The sequence below is a fragment of the Heterocephalus glaber genome, unplaced genomic scaffold (assembly GCF_053883595.1).
Source record: "Heterocephalus glaber isolate CG9 unplaced genomic scaffold, H.glaber_assembly_v1.0 deba00001613, whole genome shotgun sequence".
NCBI lineage: Eukaryota > Metazoa > Chordata > Mammalia > Rodentia > Bathyergidae > Heterocephalus > Heterocephalus glaber.
The window spans coordinates 19,847,201-19,866,252 of NW_028258384.1; positions in this window are offsets into that span (position 1 = coordinate 19,847,201).

Below are 19,052 nucleotides of genomic sequence, written 5' to 3' on the forward strand. Positions count from 1 at the left end.
AAAATGTTTCACAAGAACCAATAAGAGGAATGAGAAGAAGAAGAAATCATCCTAGAGAGCACCAAGAGAATTTTTAACTTGCAATACAAAAATAACAAGATATTACATCGTTCTTAAATCTGAAATGCCTGTGGAAAGAGGAAGGGAAAAGGCATTTAAATAAAAAATAGCAAGTTTTTCAATATTTAAAGAGGTTGTCTTCCAAAGCCTCTCTTTCTCAAAAAAACTTTAATTAAGATGAATTGGCCCATTTGTTTCAAAAGAAATTTAAAGTGAATTAAGTTTCAAAAGTAGACTAGAATAGAACTCATACTAATGTTGTAATATGGGAATATAAATATAAATGTGAATTGAGTTCTTTGTAGTTTACTGTTTAGTCAACTATACTGATTTACATGGTCTACTTAAAACCAGTGATTCAAAATCAGCTTGTCTAATACCTGCATTTCTCAAAAGAAGTTTCAAGGTTCACCTTGATACTTGATCCTGAGAGGTTAGTCGACGTAAAGAGAGATCCATTGTTTTTTTAACTATGGGAAAGAGTATGTAATAGCTGAGTATTACTGACTCAGAACATATAATAGCACATTAAAACTTCTGAGTTCCTGAGAAGTCTCATAGTAATAAAACCTAAAATCCTTACTACAGTTTACCAGCCTCTGTAATCTGGACCTCCAGTGCATCTTGTACATCATTCACCAGCATATCCACTTCACCATTGCACTTCAGCCATATTATCTTTTTTTTAGGGCGCTTTAAACAATTTATTTAACTGAAATGCCATATACTGACTTCCATTTATTTTGATACATCTTTTCCCCAAGGTGATTTAGAGGATCTTCAAGCCAATATAAATATTTCATAAATATTTGGCCATTCGGGTATACATCTGCACAGTAACTCACATCTTTCAGCAAGAATAACACTGAAGAGAAAAGACCTGACACAATTAACTGTGTATAATGAGAATCTGCTCCAAATATTTGTTTCTCTGAGGTAAAGGCACCACACACCTGTTCAATTAAGAAAACCATCCTAGGGCCGGGGATTTAGCTCAGTGGTTCTGTCGCCTGCCTTGCAAGCTCAAGGTCCCGAGTTCAATCCCCAGTACCAAAAAAAAAAAAAAAAAAGAAAACCATCCTTACAACACAGGATGATTTTTTATTTTTAAGTAGGGCTTAGGGCACTCAGCTGCTAATTAGGTGTTGCATGGCAGAGCTACATCCCCAGCTTATGCCATCAATTCATAGGGAATAGGTTCCAACAACTCAGGCTCCTTCCCATTGGTTCTCACAAAATGTGCTGGAGCCATATTATCTTTGATTCTTCTCCACAAATACATCAAGATAATTCCCACATGAAAGTCTTAATTTAACATTCTCTGTAATTTGAAAGTGCCCTCCATCCTGTCATGGCAGAGTTGAATTCCTCATTTTATTCAAGTCTCTGCTTAAATAATATGTTTTCTGAGAGGGCTTTCTTTACATTCTATGTAAAGGGAAACTCCAACTTCAACACTTCTAATTACATACCCTGATTAAACATGCTTCATAGTAGTCTTCTCTATCAGATATTAAGACTATATATTTCCTATAAAACTATTTTCTCTCTTAAAATCCAAATACTATGAGGGCAGAGCCTTGTATCATCTTGCGGAATATAGATAAAATGGTAACTGGAGCACAAAATGTTCTTTGAAGTAAATAAATGAATGAACAAATGAATAAAATTTCTTGTTCATATTTGCTAAGTGCTTCCAAGTGTGATAGTGGTATTCCTCCTTTTAATAACACATATTAACGTCATTTTAAAAAATGTATAACTTTATTATCATTCACTAAATATACACATACAAAAAAATTAAAATTATTCAAAGAAAAGCAATGCAAGGGAAAAAAACTATAATAATATTCAAATATAATAGAGCTCATGGGTCGGGGATTTAGCTCAGTTGTTCCAACTCCTGCCTTGCAAGTGCAAGGATCCAAGTTTGATCCCCAGTACCAGAAAAAAAAAAAAAAAAAAAAGAACTCAACCAAAGCAAAACTGAAAAATACTTAAACATTTTTCCATATAATTTTTTAAAAATCTCAAGCATTATCAAGACATCAAAGGATGCGATTTGTTTTGGAAAGATTTTCAAAACTAATATTGAACACACAGTGATCTGAAAAAAAAATTCTAATCAGCTAGTAGACTCCATATAGGCCAATTTTTTTAAATTTAAATGTCAATAGAGTTATGTGACACTTGATGGAAATATAATCTGAGAAATATGTTATTAGGCAATTTCATACTTGTATATCACAAAGTACCACACAGAGTGTCAACTTCTAAGTGAAAACTGAGAAGGTATATGTCAATCACTTATGATGGTCCCTTGATATTATCCAAATATGCAGTTAAACACGAGATACATGAGGCTACCACTGGCATAGCAGCACACTGTTTTACAGTAAACTTTTATATAAGTAGGATTAAGCTCTAAAGGATGAAAAACACAGCATTTTATGATAAGTACCTAAAAGAGTGACAGTCATTTATCACACTATCGAGTACTGTGTACTGTAGATAGTTGTATGTGCTTATTCTGGAAACAAACCCATCTCTCCTTTGATCTCAATGACTCTTCCTTCCCAACCCACTGATGAGCTCCAGCCTAGTCTCTATCTACAACTCTCCCTATAGTTTTAAACTCAATCTATGTATGGATTCTTTCCAGATTCCAACCTGCAACTCTGATCTTTCCCCTTCCTCTCCTGCCACCCCTAAATCATTGAACATTTTCTCCCTATTTCAAATTATCAATTATTCATTTTAATAATTTTAATCCTTAGTTACACTTTCGTTTTCTCACACTAGAGAAACTATTTGGTATTTACACATGTGTGTCCTGTTTATCTCACTTAAGAGGATGGTCTCAATATGCATCCATTTAGCTATAAATGTCTCTAGTTTCTCATTCTTTATGGCTGAATAGGACTACATTTTATTTAAAAAACACATCTTCTTTATCCAGTTTCCAGTTGATGGGCACTTGGGCTGCTTCCAAGCTTTAGCTATTACAAACTGTGCCACTACAAACATGAGTGCACATATATCACTGTGGTATGATTCTTTTAATTCTTTTAGGAAGATACCCAGCAGGGGAATAGCTGGGTCAAATGGGACCTCTAGCCCTAGTTCTTTGAAGTATCTCCACAGTGATTTCCACAGTGGTTGCACCAGTCTGCACTCCCACTAAAAATGGAGAAGGGTTCTTTTCTGCCCACACCCCTGCCGGCATTTGTTATTGGAGATTTCTTGAGAGCAGCCATTCTTTCTGGGGTAAGGTGGAATCTAAGTGTTGTTTCCATCTTCATCTCTCAAATGACAAGTGATGTTGAGCATTTTTTCATATACTTAATTGCTGCTTTTACTTCTTTGTCTGAGAAATGTCTGTTCATTTCAGATGCCCATTTTTGATTTGGGTCTTTGAATTTGGGGGGTCTGGTATTTTTCAATTCTTTATATATTCTAGATAGTAGACCTCTGTCTGAGGTACAGCTGCTAAAAATTTTTTCCCACATTGTAGGTTGTCTCTTAGGTCTGTTGGTGGGTTCTCTTGCAGTGCAGAAGCTTTTTAATAAAATGAGATCCCAGTTGTTGATTCTTTGTGCTAGCTCCCATGCTACTGAGATTTTGTTCATAAAGTCTTTTCCTATGCCAATGTCTTCAAGAGTTCTACCTAACTTATCTTCCAGCAAGTTTAGTGTTCCTGTCTTAATATTTATATCTTTAATCCACTTTGATCTTAGTTTAGTGCATGGTGATAGGTATGGGTATACTTTTAATCTTTGGCAGATTGAAATCCAGTTTTGCCAACACCATTTATTAAATAGGCTATCTTTCCTCCAATGAGGATGGTTGGCTCCTTTGTGAAAGATGAGGTGGATGAGTTTGTCTGGAGTTGTTTCTGCATCTTCTAATCAATTCCACTGATCCTTGGGTCTGTTTCTTTGCCAGTACCATGTTGTTTTTACAACAGTAGCTTTGTAGTATAGATTCAAGTTGGGGATTTTGATACCCCGAGCCATGTCTCTGTTGCCTAGAATTGCTTTTGCTATTCTAGGTTTCTTCTGTTTCCAAATGAATTTTCGGATTGTTTTCTCTAGATGTGTAAAGTACATTGTTGGAATTTCAATCAGCATTGCATTAAATCTATATAGTAGTTTTGGAAGTATGGCCTTTATACTACAGTGGTTCTACCTATCCAGGAACAAGGGATGTCTTTCCATTTTCTTATATCTTCCTCAATCTCCTTTTTAAGAGTGCTGTAGTTTTCAGTGTAGAGGTCTTTTGCTTCCTTTGGGAGGTTGATTCCAGATATTTCTTTTTTCTGCATGCTATTATAAAAGGAATTGTTTCACGAATTTCTCTCTGAATGAGTCTGCTATTTGTGTATAAGTAGGGTATTGTTTTTTGAGTGTTGACTTTATATCCAGCTACTCTACTGAATCTGTCAGTTAGGTCTAGAAGACTTTTGACCTGGTTTTTTGGTTCTTTTATGTAAAGTATCGTCATCAGCAAATAATAACAGTTTAACTTCTTCCTTTCCTATCTTTATTTCTTTTATTTCTTTCTCTTTCCTAATTGCTCTGGCTAATGTTTCCAGAACCATATTGAACAGGAGTGGTGATAATGGGCATCTTTGTCTTGTTCCTGATTTTAGTGTGAAAATTTTCAGTTTTTGACCACTTAGTATGATGTTGGCTGTTTGTTTTTCATAGATAGCCATAATCAGGTTGAGTTAAAGACCTTCTATTCCAATTTTCTATAGGGTTATTATCATGAATGGATGTTGGATTTTGTCAAATGCCTTTTCTGCATCTATTGAAATGATCATATGGTTTTTGTCCTTGACTCTGTTAATATAGTGTATTACATTTATTGATTTACAAATGTTGAACCATCCTTGCACCCCTGGGATAAATTCAACTTATTCAGGGTGTATGATCTTCTGGATGACCCTCTGAATTCTGTTTGCCAGTATCTTGTTGAGGATTTTTGCATCTATGTTCATTAAGGAGATTGGCCTGTAGTTCTCTTTTTGGGTTGGGTCTTTCCCTGGTTTTAGAATCAAAGTAATACTAGCTTCCAGCAATGAATTTGAAAGCTTTGGTTCCCTTTCAATTTACTTGGTGAGTTTAAAGAGTAATGGCAATAGTTCTTTAAATGTCTTGTAGAATTCAGCATTGAAGCCATCAGGACCTGGGCTTTTCTTTGTTGGTAAATTTTTTACTATATTTTCAATTTTACTCATTGTAACGGGGTGTTTAGAATTTCTATATCTTCTTCATTTAACTTTGGCAATTCATATTTATGTAGGAATCTGTCCATTTCTTCTGTGTTTTCAATTTTATTAGAGTAGTGGTTCTCCAAGTAGGTATTGATGACATTCTGGATTTCTGCTGGGTCTGTTGAGACTTCACCTTTTTCATGCATGGATTTGAGCCTTTTCTTTCCTTTTTTTGATAAGGTTGGCTAAAGTTTTATCAATTTTATTTATTCTTTCAAAAAACCAACTCTTTGATTCATTGATTTTTTGTGTGTCATTCTCCTAATCTCCATTGCATTGAATTATGCTCTGATCTTTATAATTTCCTTTCTTGTAGGAACTTTGGGTTTCTTATGCTCTCCTTTTTCTAGGAGCTTGAGGTCCTGCATTAGGTTATTTATTTGAGTTCTCTCTGTTTTACTAATATGGTCATTCACTGCTATGAATTTCCCATGTAGAACGGCTTTCATTCTGTCCCATAGATTCCTGTATGTTGCACTGACATTATCATTTACTTGTAGAAACTGTCTAATTTCTTCTTTAATTTCCTCTGTCACCCATTGGTTGTTCAGGAGGGTGTTATTTAATTTCCATGTTTTTGTGGGAGTTTTGCAGTTTCCAATTTTATTGCACTATGGTCTGATAATATACAGGGGGTAATTTCAATTCTTTTACATTGACTTAGACATGTCCTATGATCTATCATGTGATCTATTTTGGAGAATGACCTCTGTGCAGCCAAAAAGAATGTGTATTCTGATTTTGTGGGGTGGAACACTGTGTAAACATCTATCAAGTCCATTTGTTCAATAGCTTGGTTCAGTTCTAGAATTTTGTTGCTAATTTTTTGTGTAGAAGATCTATCTAATTGTGATGATGGGGTATTTAGGTCCCCCACTACAATTGTATTAGTGTTTATTTGGTTTTTCATGTCCATTACTATTTGTTTTGCATAGTTGGGAGCATTTGTATTTGGTGCATATATATTTAGGATTGTCATCTCTTCCCCTTCGACTGTTCCCTTCACAAGGATGTAGTGATGATCTTTGTCTCTCTTAAATAGTCTTGGTTTGAAATCAACTTTGCCTGCAAATAAAATTGCTACCCCTGCTTTTTTCTGGGTTCCCGTAGTGTAGAGAACTGTTTTCCAACCTTTTACTTTCAGTCTATGTATTTCTTTTTGAGTTAGGTGTGTTTCTTGTATACAGCATATTGTTGGATTTTGATTTTTTTTTTTTTTTTTGTACTGCAGACCGAACTTGGGTCCTCGTGCTTATGGGGCAGGTGGTGGAACCACTGAGCTAAATCCCCAGCCCTGGATTTTGCTTTTTAATACATTCTGTAAGGCTATTTCTTTTGATTGTTGAATTGAGACGATTAACATTGACAGTTATAATTGACAGATATTGACTCACCCTTGTCATGAAGTTTTACTATTGTGGGCTCTTTTATTTCTTATTTTTCCCCCTTTCCCTTTAGTATCTTACCTTGTCTGGTGGCTTTCCCCTGTTGGGTCTCATGGAGTTGTGACCTTCAGTTTCCTTTTCTAGGATATTGCTTAGAATTGTTTGGAGTGCTGGTTTGGTGTTCAAGAAATTTCTCAGGTGTTCTTTGTCATGGAAGTACCTAATTTCCCCATTGATTTTGAAAGATAATTTTGCAGGATACAACAGTCTAGGTCTGCTAGGGCTTGAAATACTTCATTCCAGGCTCTCCTTGATTTAAGTGTTTGTGTTGAAAAATCTTCAGTGATTCTGATGGGCTTTCCTTTGTAGGTGATTTGTTTCTTTTCTCTAACTGCCTGTAGGATTTTGTTCTTCTGTTGGGTTTCTGGGATCTTGACTATTACATGTCTAGGTGTAGATTCTTTTTGATCATGGCTAGTTGGAGTTCTATATGCCTCGCTTATCTGTATGTCAAATTCTTTTTCCCTGCTTGGGAAGTTTTCTGCCATCACTTCTGTGAACAGTTTTTTTATGTCATCTGCACTCTCTCCTGTTTCTTCATTGACTCCAATCAGTCTTATGTTTTTCTTCTTTGGATCGTCTAGCAGCTGTTGGATTGATTTCTCATGGTCCCTTTCTATTTTTAAGAAATCTCTGTTTTCATGGTCCTTAACCACAATCCTGTCTTCTATATCTGATATTCTGTCTTCAGATTCCCTTAATCTACTCTGCATGCTTTCAATGGAGTTTTTAATCTCCTGACTATCTGTTTGAATCTGTTTCATGGATTCCATTTCTTTCTCATGCTGGGCATTCAGGGTTTCCAGCATGTTTCTGAGCTTGTCTTTTTCTCTTTTTAATCTATTTCTGTTCTAGAGCCTCTGATCATGTCTTTCACTCTGCCCATCATCTCTCTAGTCATTTGGGAGATTATTTCTGCTTTGGATTTTTCTAGAGCCTCATTCATCTGTTTTGTTACTTCCTGTGCTATCAGTTCAGGGTGTTCAGGTGCTTGATTATCAGACTTTCCCACCTTGATTCCCTCAGAATTTGCCTTTTGTGTGATGGAAGTCTGAGTTTTTGACTTGCTTAAATGTCTTCTCATTTTTGTTTTTTGTACTGTCCTTGGTTTAGTTCCTGGGTCGATACTTTAAAGTTGCTTGTGGTAAGTATCTTTGTTGATGTATTTACAATCCTTATGGAATCATTGCTTCTCAGAAGTGTCTTCCAGGTATAGCTGGTCTTTAGGTTTTGAGTCTCTAATAGCTCTGAGGCTATCTCATTTTCATTATACCAGGAAGGACAACTGATTAGATCAATCACAACACTTTAGCCCAAGTGATACAATCAGCAACACAATAGCATTAAGTACCTTTTAGAAAATGATGATCTGTGGTGGTTATTAACCTATCACCTTTAACTGTGTGAATTAAATCAAGATCAACACCAACACAACACATATTTATAGTGAATAAACTCTTCAATATAGCAACTTTACCCTTCAGGATTGGGAGTTAGAAGGAGTTGGGGAGGGAGGAATAGGTATGTAGAGGGATAGGGGAAGTTTAGCAGTGAGGCCAGAGGGCACAGGTGAGAGAAGGAAAGAGAAGAAAAGAAAAATAAAGAAAAAATATGAATTAAGGCCAGAACAGGAGCACAAAGGGAGATGTAGAACAATGTAGGACAACAAGCGAGTGAGGGAGAGAGAAAGAGAGAAGCAAAAGAGAAAAAGTAAAAGGAGAAAAATAAAAATTTTTAAAGAGTATAAAAAGAAGAAAAAAAAATAAGAGCAAAAAAAATAGTGGTAATTTTGAAAATAACAAATAAAAGATAAAAATGAAGGGCCTCCTTCAGGGTATGTCTCTGCTGTCACAATAAGCAACTTGGGCAGCAGTGTGCAGTTCTAACTCAATGAGTCTCAGCAAGCCAGTCACAGACCCATGAGATTCAGGCAGATTTCTGGCTGCAAGTCCCAAATTGAGCTCCCTATCCTGCAGGGTTGAAGTTGTCAAGGTTCTATTACAGGTTCCAGCTTCCTTTCCCCTGAAGATAGTCCAGGTATAAGTGGGAGGTGATGATCCCTCCAACTTGCCAAGTATGGTGGTCTGGTGTGCCTTTATTGTGGAAATTCTCTTCACTTTTCCAGTGGGCATTAATTTTCATCTAGGCACCTGAGAGAGGCCCTTTTTCTGTTATTCCCTTCTGCTCTATCTTCTGGAGCTCAGGACAATGGCCTTTATGTCCCCCTATGCCTCTGTAGTATGGAACCAGGTAGCTGCACAGGCAAGAGGCCAGAGGTGGGGGGTGGGGGGTGGGGTCGGCTGGGCCTGTTGTTGCAGAGGACTGGCAGCTAAGCTGGCATCTGCTGGGTATGCCTGAGGGGGTCCAGGAACTCTTGAGGCATCCAGCAAGGAGAGATGCAAGGGAGAAGCCCATATATTAATATCTTAAAGAGGTAATATTGTACAGAAGATCTTTAGGAAATTCTGATCTCAACTAATACAACTTAGAAAAGAGAATAGTGCCAAATGCATAGGAAGATAATGGCAGGTGGATTATCTAAGATGTATTGAGAATGGCTGAGCCCCTCAGGTTAATGTTATAAGTGATAAGGAAGAAAAAAGACTATAAATATCCCCAATAATACCTTAATCATTATACAAATATTTTATTTTAATTATTTTTAAAGATTCTTTGGATTTTCCGACCACTCAAATTTTAAGTTATTAGATTTGTATCCTTAAAAAGAAGCAATGAGGGCCAGGGATTTAGCTCAGCGGTTCCATCACCTGCCTTGGAAGTGCAAGGACCTGAGTTCAATCTCTGGTACCAAAAAAAAGAAGCAATGAAATTCAAGAAGACACAAAGAGTATATTAGGCAGACATACTACCTGTATGAATGTAAGAAACAACATTATGATTTAGTTAATAAAAGAACTAAGCCACTTGGCACACACACACACACATTAAAGTAGGAAGGTTACACAACATGACAGTTTTTGCTGATGACGTAAAACTTTTGACCTACAACATACAATCATTGTCTCTGTTTCTTTTCTATGTTGACATAAATTTTTAAACTTCATACCTGAAAAGTTTGAATAACTCCTAGGAAACTTTGAATGATAAAAGTGTGCTTTCAAATGATCATTGCAGTCCAGCTGGATCTGCTCTTTTTGTTTGCATTTATTTTGATGTATATGAAGTAAACTTACAGTTATAATAAAGTTGATGAGGCCTTTACCCACCAGGAGGTAGAACAGCATTTTTATTGTATTACAAAGACAAAAGCTAGTGTCACAAAAGGCATCCACCAAAGTCTTGGACATAACAAATGATGGAGTGGGGGTGCTGGGGATTTAGCTCAGTGGCACCATGCCTGCCTTGCAAGTACAAAGTCCTGAGTTTGATCCCTGGTACCCAGAAAATAAAAGACTTAAACAAATGATGTGAAGAGTGAAGTTGGCTAGGGGCAAGGACCAGAGGGTTCTGGATAGTAAGAATGAAAACATAATTATTTTTATAAAATATAATATACTGTATCAGACTACTAGAAAATGAAAAGCAAAAAATAATACTCTGCCTGGTTTTCCTCCCCACAAATAAGAAAAATGAGTACTTCCAGCATCTAAGGAGACAAAATTTGACAGTAAAATATGTTGAAGCAGTGATAAAGGGTTTTGACTGTCTATTGGTACAGAAGGAAGGAGGACAGTGAGAGAAAGTAAATATGTGTTTTTCCTTTAATGCCAGGATTGGCACAACTACAGAAAAAGCTTTAGATATTCTGTTTTTACACGGAATAGTGAGGAAATGTTAGAAGTGTCTGGGCCCTTTTTCCCAGAGCTTGCATTATGCAGTAAGGACAGTAAGTTTATGTTATAATCAGCACTCTGAGGCTTCTGAGTATCCAAGACTAAAACTGAAGAAAATTGAAAACAGTCACTCAATATGAGGCCGATCTTAATAGAGGAAAATTACTGCTGATCTGTATTCATCAAGTTGTGGATTTCAGGTGACTGTTCTTATGTTTTTAAGTAAGAACAATAAATTACCTCTGTTGTAGCCACATTTAGTCACCAGTAATCTTATACCCTGCAACATGCAATCAGAGGACAGAGTCCATAATATTTGAATAGAGAAAAATTTCTATGGGAATTTAACTAAGCTTAAAATATTGAGGCTTGGTTTCTAGCATAACAGCTTTCAAATACCAATTTGTGGACCATTGTTCTGGGTAAGGTCTTTGCTTTTTACTTGGCTGTAAGTAAGTTACAAAAATCATCACTTTATATGCTCATTGTACTCACTGTCCCATTTTCAGAAGAGTTGATTTTTATCTGTCCTACTTTTTTGATGTCAAGATACACTTTCTTATATGAAATGATAACAGCACGTGATATGTGTTTTAAATAGTATACTTTGCTATTAAAATTTTTTTTAAAAACCTGTCAGGGTAACAGTCTGTAAAATTTTGAAAAGGGTACATTAACCCCAAACTTTAAAACCCAATGGATATTCCAATTTTATAACATCCTGATTTCTAAAAGATTTAGAATCAATTAAATATTATTTCTAATGTCATTCAATAACCCTGTCTATCACTCTCCCAAACAATAAATCCCAGGAGAAAAGTACATCATATAACAGGCTATATTCAGACCTATATAAAGGCAAGTATCTATTAACTATGACAAATAATTTTTTCACATGGCAATGGAGATATATATATATATATATATATATATATATAAAACAATAAACTTTATGAAACATCCATTTGTTCTGTTGTGACCATCTAAGAACCATTTAAACAAAAATCAGGAAAACCAGAAAACAAAGTATAATCACTAAAAATCAACAGAAAAACAGAATATTAACTTATCAAGACTTCAGAAACCAGAACTATATGACATAATAAATAACTATATTTAATGTTTCAAAAATAATAGTGAGATTTGGAAATACAGTAAGTATCAAACATACATTTAGAAACCCAGCACATAGCACTTTCATAATTAATAAATCTCAATTTTGGTAAAATCATTAAATATAGTTAAAAACATAGAAACTGGAAGACAAATCTAAGAAATTACTGGCATGCAACAAGGAGAGGCATAGAGATGAAAAATATGAAAATTTGTTTGCGATATGGGATACAGAGTGAAAAGTTTTATCATTTATGTAGTTGGTGTTCTAGAAGAAGAGCAGGGAGAGAAAGGGGAAGAGATAGATGAAGATTTAACAGTTAAAAATTTTCCATAATTTAAGTGATATACGGTATTGTGGCCTAGGGTCTACCAAAGATAGTCTCACTACATAGCCCAAGCTGACCTCAAACCCATGATCCTCCTACCTTGGTCTCCTGAATGCAGGAATTACAGATGTACACTGCTACACTTGGCTGTATTTTATCAAAACAAAATCTAGGAGACAAGGATGCCCACTCTCACCATATCAATTCAACATAGTATTGAAAATTCTGGCTAGTGTAATTAGGTAAGAAGAGTGAATAAATCATATCCAAATAGTAAAGTAAAATTATCATTTTGCTGATGATATGTGTTATATATAGAAAACCCAAAAGATTCTATTAAAAAACCTGTTATCACTAGTAAATGAATGCAGTAAAGTTTGATAATATTGTACAAAATTAACATACAAAATATTGTATTTTTATACACTAACATGAACTATCTGAAAAAATAATCAAGAAAGCAATCCCATTTATAATAGCAAAAAAATCCACTTAAATTTAGCCAAGATGATAAAAGATTTGTACACTGAATTCTGTAAAACATTTGTGAGGTTAAAGAAGACAGAAGTAAATCTAAAAATATTCTGTGTGAATGGACTCGAAGAACTGATGTTAATTGTAAATTGGCTCAAAGCAATCTACAGATTCAAATGTGATCCCTTTAAGAAATCCAATGTCCTTTTTCACAAAAGTAAAATGTCCTAAAATTCATATGGAACCACAAATAATTTCTAAATAGTGAAGACCATCTTGAGTAAGAAAAACAAAGCTGGAAGCATCATACTACCAGATTTTTAAGCTATAGTGATTAAAACAATATGTTACTGGGGAAAAAAAACAAACAAAAAAGGAACAGTGATGAATGGAACAGAATAGAGATCCCAGAGATAATCTCGCACATCTGCAGTCAGTTGAACTTTCCAAAAAGGCGCCAAGAACACTCAATGGGGAAAGGATGGCCTCTTCAATAAAAGGTGTGAGGAAAAGTGGATATCCACATACAGAAGAAATAAAATGGGCTCTTACACTCCACCAAAAATCAAGTTTAAAATATATTGAAGTTAAACATAAGTCCTGTAACTGTAAAAATACTAGAGGAAAAAAGCAGAAAATGTTATGACACTGGTCTATGTGAGGATATTTTGGAATATGACCACCAAAGCTCAAGGCACAAAAGCAATAATAAACAAGTTGAATTACATCAAACTAAATAGCTTTTTCTGCGTGACAAAGGAAATAGCCAACAGAATGAAGGGAGGCTCTACAGGAGAAAATATTTGTAAGTGTACTTCTGTTAAGTGATAAATATCCAAAATATATAAGGAACTCAACTCAAAAGCAAATAAACAATTTAAAAATGGTCAAAGGATCTGTGTAGACATTTCTCAAAAGAAGGCATATAAATGGCCAACAGGTTTATTTTTAAAACATTTAACATCAGTAATCATGAAGGAACTGCAACTTAAGACCACCTTACACCTGTTAGAATGACTATTGTCAAAAGTATGAAAGATAAGTGTTGGTAAAAATTTGAAGCAAAGAGAACCCTAATACATTGTTAGGAATTTAAATTAGTTCAGATATCATGGAAAATGTTATGGGGGTTATTTTAAAAAATTAAAAGTGTACTTTTATGTGATCCAGCAACGGCTTTACAGAGTAAATATTCAAAAGAAAAAAAATCAGTATGTAGAAGAAATATCTGAATTCCCATATTCATTGCAACATTATTCCCAGTAGCCAAGAAATGAAATCAACCTAAGTATCTAACATTGGATGACTGGCTAAAAAAATATGCTATATTTACACAATGGAATATATTTTTTTTCTTTTGAAAGGAGGAAATCTTGTCATTTGCAACAACATAAACAAGCTTGAAGAACATTAGGCTCAATGAAATGAGATGGGCAAGGAAACACAAATACTGTACAATCTCATTGAAATGTGGAATATAAAGCAGTGCAACTCACAAAAGTAGAGAATGGAATGGAGGTTACCAAAGGATGGGGATCAGGAGGAAAGGGGAGGTGAAGTTCAGAGGGTAGAAAGGTCCAATTGGACAGGAGAAATATTTTTAATGTTTATACACATCACTGTGATTATAGTTAATAATCCTGTATTACAGATTTCAAAATTCCTGAGAGTAAATTTCAAATGTTCTTGCCATGATAAAAGTATTTAAGTTGATGGATGGTAATTAGTGTGATTTTTGTCAGTCTATACTGTATACACATAACTTTTTACTCTATAAATGTACACAATTATAATTTGTCAATTCACAATAAAAATTAAAAAATGATAAAGATTAATGGGCTAAACATACATGTACTGATGAAAAATAGCCAGGCATGGTGGCACAGGTCTGTAATTCCAGCATTTGGAAGGCTGGGTCAGGAGGATCATCATGAGTTTGAGGCGAGACTGGGCTGCATAGTGAGTTCAAGGCCAGTCAAGTACATAGTGAAACCCTGCCTCAAAACAGAAAAAGAAAAAGGAAATTTCAGAAAAACAATTCATGGTGCCTTTATGAGAACAGAATTGTTCAGAGTGGGCAACTGAAAAATCAGGTTCCATGCACACTCACATTACTCACCAATCCAACAATTGTGCTAGCATAAAAATATCCTAGTTGGTCTACAAATACAAAATTGTAGAAAGAATAGACAAGTAAATTTAAAGAAAGTATAGTGGAAAAAATATATAAGAGCAGAAACAAACTGAAAAGATGAAAGCAATTTTAAAATAAGGAAGATAAAGCAAAATGGTAATTTGTAGGCAAAGACTAGCAATTGATCAAAAGATGGGAGGGGAAGGGGAAAAGAAAGAAAGGAAAGGAAAAATTATGAGAAAAGAAAAAAAATGGAAATGAAGTCTATGTAAATGGGGAAGGGTGGAGGGGATGAAGGGTGCACAGGAAATGGGGAAAAAATAAGAACCAAGTTACATCATGTACAGGTGCAAGCACCCAATGACAAATGTAAACATATTGTATACCTAAAATGTACCAATAAAAGAACTTAAGAATTTTTTTAAAAAGGGAAAAATTAGGGAGAAGAAAGTCACAAATAAGTAATGTTAGGTCTTCCTGCCATCACAACAACTGGAGAAAAATGTAGATAAAAATGTACAAGTTGCAGCTAAGCAGTATCCAGTACAGTAATTTACAACATTAACAATTTAATGGGAAAAAAATCATCATCTCAAGAGCTCTAGGAAAAAGTGGCTGATAAAATTTAATACCTATTCAAAATGAAACTCAGCAAACTATAACAGAAAGAAAGTTCTTTACTTTAACATAGTATATTTAAAATTCCTTCAAAAATGCAGTGGTCAATAGTCAAATATTAAAATTTCTTTCTTTAAGATCAGGAATAACAAATAGCAACTGCTTTCGAAAATGCTATTCCACATTTGACAATAATTCTAGATAAAATATTAGGCAAGAAAAAATGGAGAGGTGGAAATAGTTATTGCAAATAAATAAAATTTCAATTATTTACAAGTAATAAGATTAACTTTATAGAAAAACAAAGTGATCTACAGATATATAATTAGAATTACATAGATTGTGAAAGATGAAAAAAATATTCAAAATAATTCTACTTCTGCATCCTGGGGAAAAAGTTGTTAGAAAATGCAAGAATAAATTAAAGAATAGTACTAAAATCATCAAATAAATTGCAAAAAATCTTAGAGAAATTACCATAAAATTTTAGAAAAACCATTTAAACATATAAATAAATTAAGAAGTACACTGAGGTCATGGGTTGGAAGACTCAATTCTTATGTTGATGTACTTCAAATCAAAATATAGATTAATGGGCTACATGCCTCGTAAGTGCAAGGTCCTGAGTTTAATCCCTGGTACAAAAAATATATATATATACATATATATATATATATGTATATATATATATATATTCAATGCAATACCAAATAATAAATTTAGTCTAACAATTTTAAACACTCTAACAGATCTGGAAAATTTATACACAATAATTTTGGGAAAAAATTATATTTTATATTATTACTATATGTTTGCAATATATAATAAAGTCATTAATGGCGGGGAATCAGTACATACACATATTGTGTCTTGATCCCTTTTACTTCCCCTTCCTGTCACTTCCCCCTCCTATCCCTTCCAGCAAAAGAAACTGGAAAAATAACATAAACACTTGGAAATTGAACAACACACTTCTGAATAACCAATAGGTCACAGAGGAAATTAAAGAAGAAATCAGACAGTTCCTTCAATTAAATGACAATGACAATACAACATATCAGAATCTATGGGACACAATGAAAGCAGTCTTATGAGGGAAATTCATAGCAGTGAATATGCATATTAGGAAAACAGAACGAGCCCAATTAAACAACCTGATGCTGAACCTCAAGCTTCTGGAAAAAGAAGAGCAGGACAAGCACAAAGTTTATACAAGGGAGAAAATTATAAAGATCAGAGGAGAAATCATTTCAGTGGAGACTAAGGAATGATACAAAAAATCAATGAAGCCAAGAGTTGGTTCTTTGAAAAAATCAACAAAATTGACAAACCCTTAGCCAACCTTATCAGTAAAAGGAAAGAAAAGGCCAAAATCCATGCAATTAGGAGTGAAAAGTGTGAAATTACAGCAGACCCAGCAGAAATCCAGAGGATCATCAATGCCTACTTCCAGAACCAATATGCCAGTAAGATGGAAAACACAGAAAACATGAACAGATTCCTAGATATATTTGAATTACCAAAGTTGAACGAAGAAGACCTAAAAATTCTAAACAACCCAATATCAACCAATGAAATGGAAAACTTAATTAAAAACTTATCAGCTAAGAAAAGCCTGGGCCCTGATGGCTTTATCACTGAATTCTATAAGACATTTAGAGAGGAACTACTGCCACTACTGGTTAAAATCTTCAATGAAATTGAAAGGGAATCAATACTCCCAAATTCATTCCTGGAAGCAAACATCACCTTGATCTCCAAAGCAGAGAAAGACCCAAGTGAAAAGAAGAACTATAGGCCAATCTCACTAATGATCATAGATGCAAAAATCCTTAATAAGATACTGGAAAATAGAATGCAGAAGATCATCAAGAAGATCATACACCTTGATCAAGTGGGATTCATCCCAGGGATGCAGGGATGGTTCAACTTATGCAAATCAATCAATGTAATACACTATATCAATAGAGCCAAGGACAAAAACCATATGATTATCCCCATAGATGTAGAAAAAGCATTTGACAAAATCCAACATGCATTTATGATGAAAACCCTACAAAAAATTGGAATAGATGATCTCTACCTCCAACTGATAAAAGCCATCTATGAAAAACCAACAGCCAATATCATACTAAATGGTCAAAAACTGAAATCCTTCACGCTAAAATCAGGAACGAGACAAGGATCTCCACTATCACCACTCTTGTTCAGTATAGTTTTGGAAACATTAGCCAAGGCAATTAGACAAGAGAAAGAAATCAAAGGAATAAAGATAGGTAATGAAGAAGTCAAATTGTCATTATTTGCAGATGACATATACTCTACATAGAAGACCCCAAGAACTCCATTAAAATTCTTCTATACTTAACAACTAAATTCAGCCAAGTAGCTGTTTACAAGGTCAACACACAAAAATCAATAGCTTTCCTCTACACCAATGACAGACTCACTGAGAGAGAAATAGGACAAATAATTCCTTTCACAATAGCATCCAAAAAACTGAAATACCTAGGAATCAACCTAATGAAAGAAATCAAAGACCTCTTCTCTGAAAACTATGGCATTCTGAAAAGAGAGATTGAAGATGATATCAGAAAATGGAAAGGCATCCCCTGCTCTTGGGTAGGAAGGATTAATATAGTGAAAATGGCCATAATTCCAAAAGTACTATATAGATTCAATGCAATTCCAATTCAGATTCCAGTAGCATACTTCATGGACCTTGAGAAAACAATCGATAAATTCATTTGGAACAAGAAGAAATCCAGAATAGCAAAAGCAATTCTAGGTAACAGAGACATGGCAGGGGGTATCACAATCCCCAAACTGCAACTATACTAAAAAGCTACTGTGATAAAAACAGCATGGTACTGGCAAAGAAACAGACCTGAGCACCAGTGGAACAGATTAGAAGATGCAGAAACAACGCCAGACACACTCAGCCATCTCAACTTCAATAAAGGAGCCAAACACCCTCACTGTTGGAAAAATAGCCTCTTTAATAAATGGTGCCGGAAAAATTGGGTTTCAAATTGCCAATGTTTAAAACTAGACCTATATCTCTTGCCATGCACTAAACTAAAATTGAGATGGATTAAAGATCTAAATACTAAAATAGAAATGCTGAACCAGTTGGAACAAAGGTTAGGTAGAACTTTTGAAGACATTGGTTTAGGAAAAGATTTTATGAACAAAACCTCAGTTGCCTGTGAACTTGCACAAACATCAACATGTGTGATCTCTTCTTATTAAAAGGCTTCTGCACAGCAAGAGAAACCACTGCTAGTGTGAAGAGCCATCCCACAATGTGGGAAAAAATCTTCACCTGCTTTTCATCAGACAAAGGTCTACTATCTCGAATCTATAAAGAACTTAAAAAGATCACACCTCCCAAATTTAAAGACCCAATCTGAAAATGGGTATCTGAAATGAACAGACATTTCTCAGACAAAGAAGCAGAAATAGCAAATAAATACATGATGAAATGTTCAACATCACTGGTCTTTCGACACATGCAAATGAAAACAATGCTGAGATTCCACCTCACTCCAGAAAGAATGGCTGCTATCATGAAATCAACCAATAACAAATGCTGGCCGGGGCTGTGGGGACAGTGGAACCCTGCTCCACTGCTGGTGGGAGTGTAGACTGGTGCAACCACTGTGGAAATCAGTATGGAGATACCTCAAAGAACTAGGACTGGAAGTCCCATTTGACCCCACTATTCCACTGCTGGGGATCTTCCCCAAGGAATTAAAAGAATCATACCACAGTGATATATGTCCACCCATGTTCATAGCAGTGCAG